This window comes from Montipora capricornis, chromosome 1 (genome assembly GCF_036669925.1).
Source record: "Montipora capricornis isolate CH-2021 chromosome 1, ASM3666992v2, whole genome shotgun sequence".
Taxonomy (NCBI): Eukaryota; Metazoa; Cnidaria; class Anthozoa; order Scleractinia; family Acroporidae; genus Montipora; species Montipora capricornis.
In genome coordinates, this window is record NC_090883.1 from 24,988,921 (window position 1) to 24,995,041 (window position 6,121).

Genomic DNA, 6,121 nt, shown 5'->3' on the forward strand with positions numbered 1-6,121 from the left:
CGCGAACGGTTTCAGGATATGACAACCGAGCTCTGATTGGGCAGATAAAGGCCTGGCTGGGGCCAGTTGCTCGAAGCCTGGTTAGCGCTATCCGTTGGTTAAGAGGTATCAAAACCTATTGGTTTCCATGGTTTTTAATGCCGGTTAGCGCTAACCGTGCTTCGAGCAACCCGGGCCAGAAGTTCCGTGTAGGGAGGAGCGTTGAGTGACCGCACAAAGAACGGCTGCGGGTGAAACTAACATGATACAGGCCATACATATATTAATGGCCAAGTCATGGATTAAGTGGGTTGACATTTCAATATTTAGTGATTCTATGATTAGCCCTGTTAAGTAAAAGAGAGAATACATGCTCTATTATCATCAGAAGTACAAGTAAGAAGCAAGATGTTGCAAATTAGCATGACTTTAAGAAACAACTGGTTGGGCAGCAGTTGAAATTTCACCATGAATAAAACATAAAGGGTGTCCAGGAACGAGACAATACCATACCAATCTATTGAAACCGGTGCCGGAAGCAACAAGACTTAGTACAAGCGTGGCTTCTATGTAACAACGTATTAGAGACCGCCTGAAACTTGTTCAAGTTAATGATAAAACAGTGGAGGTGATACCGTATAAGCTGACATTGCGATACATTTTGAAAAAAAGAGGATGTGGGAGAAAATCCTGTCAAACTCCCCTCTAAGTCCGAATTTTGTAGTCGAATCCGATGCATACATGTCAGTATTAGTCGATGGCAAAGTGAAGCCTCCACTAGTCTGCCCTGCACCCATAGCAGTTTCGGCGCAGTTTCCTATGTGTCATTGATGAGTTGTTTTAAGAACGATGCCTACTTTTGTTATTGCGCATATGTTCTGCGCCTCTCGAGATACTCGGGTTTCCTATGGGTGGTGCTTATTAATACAGGGATATTTTTTGCGCGGTTTTAAACTATGCGGAGAAGGTAGAACTTAGCAAGTGCTCTGGTATCCAAAAAGAAAATTTAGGGTAACCACGCATTTTTCAGACTGAGATAATGAAGCATCAATTTGGAAAATAACGCCATACATAGCTTTGAAGCCTGCGTATCAAGAGTTGGTTCCATGATCCGACCAACACACAGCAGGATGACCTCTTGTGTATGCAAATCTACGGAAAGCCATGAGAAAAGCGTCTGTTGTTCACTTAAAGCTGGTCACTAACCGAAAAACAGACGCTTTTCTTATGGTTTTCCGTAGATTTGCGTGCACAAGAGGTCATCCTGCTGTGTGTTGGTCGGATCATGGAACCAACTTTGTCGGAGCTCAGGATTACTTAAGAGAAATTTGCAAACAAGAGAATATTACGAGAATCCAGAATACAGTGGCTGAAGAGTTCAACTGCCAATTTCGTTGGGAATGGAATATCCCCAAAGCAAGCCACATGAATGGTGTTGTTGAAAGCTTAATAAAGTCAGTCCGCCAAGCAATGGAGGCGAGTTTCAGACAACAACGTCTAACAGAAAAACAATTGCGAACTTGCCTCGCTGAAGTAACCTATACGATTAACAGCCGTCCTTTGTACCCTAGTTCAGATGCCATTTGGGAGAATCCACCAATAACTCCAACGACCTCACGGACCTCACGGTGCAATCCCCGTACCAAACCCGGAAGAGAGAGTTAACCCAAGGCATTTAGCGCAAGCAACCCAACAAAGAGTTCAAAGTTTTTTGGAATCATGCTTGAAGTACTTTGATCCAACACTCGTTCCCCGAAATAAATAGTACAGGCCGAGAACAAATCTTCAACCAGGAGACTTGGTGCTTGAACTGGAAGCAACGCCAAGACGAAAATGGAAGATGGCGTTAGTGCAGGAAGTGTGCGTGGGAACAGACGGGCTAGTTAGAAAGGCAAAGATAAAGAATGCATTTGGAACTTACGAAAGACCAATTCATAAACTATGTCTAATAGCGACCAAGCAAGAACTAGAGAATAAAACGTAAACATTGCTTTGATCTGAAGATCTCCACACCATGGGGGAGTGATTTGGACTATCAGAACAAACAAACCCATTCAAAAGGACCTGAAGCAACAAAGAAGAATAGAAGTCGCTAATGAGCAACTTTTTCATGCGCTTTCACAACCGTTTCATCTTCAGGAATTCCGTTCTCGATGATTTAATCATCGTCAGGCCAAGATCCCTACGGCTTTGTAAAGTTAGAAAGACAGAGTCGCTCATGCATTTAATATGCAAATACGGTCTCAACATTCAAGGCTTTGTTAGAGGGAGATCTGGTTTTTAACTCGGGAACTCCAAACTCGGGAACTGACAAAAGCTACCAAATACCTTCACGATCAGCAGATTGCGGAGGCTGTAGACAGGGAACAAAGCAATCTTCACGTAACAGTGACAATCTCATTAGGATCAATTGTTCAAATGGCGTTCCTTTTTTGAATGGAAATCGAAATCAGTCTTTGTTGTTATGCTCCTTGAACACTCGTTCTGTAAGAAACAAGACCGCTGATGTTTTTGATTATGCTTATGATTGCAAGGCTGATTTGCTCATGTTTACAGAAGGTTGGTTGAGGGAAGGTGACGAGGCGGTGAGGACGGAACTTTGTCCGGATGGCTATAAGTTCATGGGTCAAAACAGGATCGGACGTTGCGGAGGTGGGACCGGAATAATGTATTGTGATTCACGCGTAGTTATTATTTATCGTCCTCCCTATTTGGAAGGCCATCCGGTCACAGTTCCAACTTTCCGCTCAGAGTTTGCTAATTACATGGAATCCATTCTTCTGTCCAAGGAACAGCTTGTAATTATAGGGGACATGAATATTCATGTAGATGATGCACGCGATGCGGATGCGTGTAATTTCTCGGATTTATTGGAATCACTGGGGTTACAGCAGCATGTCAGAGGACCAACACATCTTCATGGACATACTTTGGACCTTCTTGTTACACGCCTAACTGAGAATATTATTTTAGACACGCCTAAGGCTGACCACTATGTGTCTGATCATTCTGCTATTCCATGTTAGCTAACGTCATCTAAGCCACTTATTACCATCAAGGAGGTGAAGTATCGTAGGACCAAGTCTGTGGATACCTCTGCCCTTTCGCGTGATTTGGGGGAGTCATCGTCATGTAGGGATGTTCTTTCCAATTCTCATCCAGACATCCTCAGCGCTTGCGACCTGGATTCCCTTGTCTATAATTATGACACCACTTTGTCTCGCGTTATCGATCACATGCGCCACTTAAAATGAAGATCATTGTATCGAGGCCTATTGTACCCTGGTACAATGAAGACACGCAAAAAAAGGGGAAACTGATTTTCAGATATTCAAGAAGCGGAGGAATAACGTGACGCATCTCTTTAATGAGGCTAAGCGCAGGTTTTTCACGGACTTTGTTGAGGATAATAGTAGTGACCAGAGGACGTTATTTCGTGCCACCAGGACGCTTCTTGGAAAGAATGATAGCACACTGGCATTTCCTGATTATGATGATAAGTGATTACTTGTGAAAGATACAGCGCGATTTTTTGTGCGGAAGATATTACGGATACGTGACCAAATAGATTCCACCGTTATCGCGGATATGGATACTGTCCCGGGTGACCCTATAGTCAGTGATGCAAAGATACTGTCTGAGTTCAAGCCCCTCTCTGAGGCTGACATTTTGGCACTTATTCGGAAGTCATCGAAGAAAACGTGTAATCTAGACCCCATGCCTTCTAAACTTGTAGTAGAATCAATTGATCATCTGTTACCTGTTATTGCTAAGATGATCAATTCGTTGCTACTTGGGGGATACTTTCCGAAGCATGGAAGGAAGCCCTTATCGATCCTCGCTAGAAAAAAGCTGGAGTTTATGACTTCACTAATCTTCTCCAGTTAGTAATCTGCAGTGTATGTCGAAATTGGCAGAGCGTGCAGTATTTGACCAGGTACATGCACACCTTTCTAAACATGACCTCTACCCCTTGTTGCAATCTGCGTATAGACGAGGTCACAGCACAGAAACAGCCTTACTTAAGATATATAATGATTTATTAATGGCAATGAATCGTCAAGAAGTTGTTCTGCTTGTGTTGTTTCATTTTTGCGCTGCCTTCGATACGTTGGAACATTCTGTGTTACTATCTCGGCTAAGCGCAAGTTTTGGGATCCAATGAGCTAAAATTAGCTTATTGCAGGCCATAAGCTAATGTTTGCTCATAAGGTACATCACTGTAAGTCATTGTAGCTCTTTCTAGGTCATTGTAGGTCATTGTAATAGGTAATTGTAGGCCATTGTAGCTTATTATAAGTCATTGTAGATCATTGTAGGTCATTGTAGGTCATCACTTGTTTTAGTAACTCCGGTTTATTTTGTAAGTCTCCACTTACACTTTGGACGTCCACCGTCTCACGTTTTAGAGAAATGGAATTAGATCTTTAAAAAGATATAGATTTATTTGCTCATTTACATCCTAAAAGAATAAGAGCGGAATATATTTTAAATGCATAATTTTGTACCAGACAGTCAGTTGTGTCTAGAGTAGTCCTCGATGATGATGGAAAACAGTACAGATACATATGGTGCTCTCTGTGTGATACCATTATATTAATACTAATATCTGGACAAAGCTCATTCTTCGATAGTTTTTAGAGTTTATTTCCACGACCCTAGCTGGGTGTTCAATATTTGCTCCCAGTCTGAGGTAAATGGACCACATCACTTCATACACTGATTTGTAAGGCTGAAGGTAACTATAATTCCAATTGATTTTCATATTTTTCTATTACATTTTCATCAAAATGATGTTTGTAATATTCTCTAATATTAAATTTTGATGTCTTTTTTTACTCTCTTCCAGTCTCACTGTGACTGAGATTCCCATTCCCGTTGGTGGGTTGTTTGCACTCCTGAAAGAATTCCTAGTTAAGTTGGAACTCAAGTCAGTGAAAATCACTCATGTAAAATCCTGGATCCTTCTCTGATTTGTGCTTTGTTATATTAGTTGAAATAATGTTAGAAAAAGACTAGTTAATACCCATCGAGAAGTATATCACAGAGCTAAGGATTGAAGGACTTTTAAAGAATTGCTGGTGCAATAAAAAGTTCTATCAGGGCTTTAAATGGTTAAGAAAAGTTTTTTTTCTGTAGGTTGTCTTATGGGGTTCCTTACATCATGTTTATAGAAAACACCTGGAGTTTGAGATATTCAGTTACCTTTCTACTCACATTGAAGGACTTTTAAAGAATTGCTGGTGCAATAAAAAGTTCTATCAGGGCTTTAAATGGTTAAGAAAAGTTTTTTTTCTGTAGGTTGTCTTATGGGGTTCCTTACATCATGTTTATAGAAAACACCTGGAGTTTGAGATATTCAGTTACCTTTCTACCCACATTGAAACAGTAAAATGAACATCTTCGTTCTACTCATAGGAGCAACCACACCCTTGATCTCGTCATAACTCGGAAAGATGAAAACATTATTGCTGATTTCAATGTTTACGATCCGTGCCTTTCTGACCACTACTTTGTGATCTGTAATCTGAACCTTGACAGACCGCGTCCTGTGAGAGTTGAGGCTTTTCGTTCTGACTTATCATCCTCCAAGCTATTCCTGTCACCCGCTGACTCTGTTGGTGAGCTGTGTGATCAGTATCATTCGCAGCTGTCTCAATTGGTCGAAGCCTATGCACCTCTCCGGACACGGGTGTTGACGTCTCGTCCGTCTGCTCCGTGGTACGCGATCGAGATTGCATCTGAAAAGACCAAGCGACGTAAACTTGAGAGATGTTGGAGAAAATTGCAGCTTCATATCGATCGCCAGTTATTTGAAGATCAATGCGAATTGGTTAGGAATATGGTAAAGAAGGCGAAACAGAGTTATTACTCTTCCATCATTTCAGAAAATGCCTCAGACCAAAAAGCTTTATTTAACACTGTCGATTGATTACTGTACCGTAAGACTGACAGGCAGTATCCATCATGTGAGTCTTCTCTGGAGCTATGCAATAACTTTTCGGATTTCTTTGTGAACAAGATCACTAAAATACGGACAGAGCTTCCAACTTTTTCGACTGATGACATTGTATTGTCCTTCACCGAACAGCTGGACAGCCCTCGGTTCAACACTGCTCTTGATTGCTTCATGCCTACTACC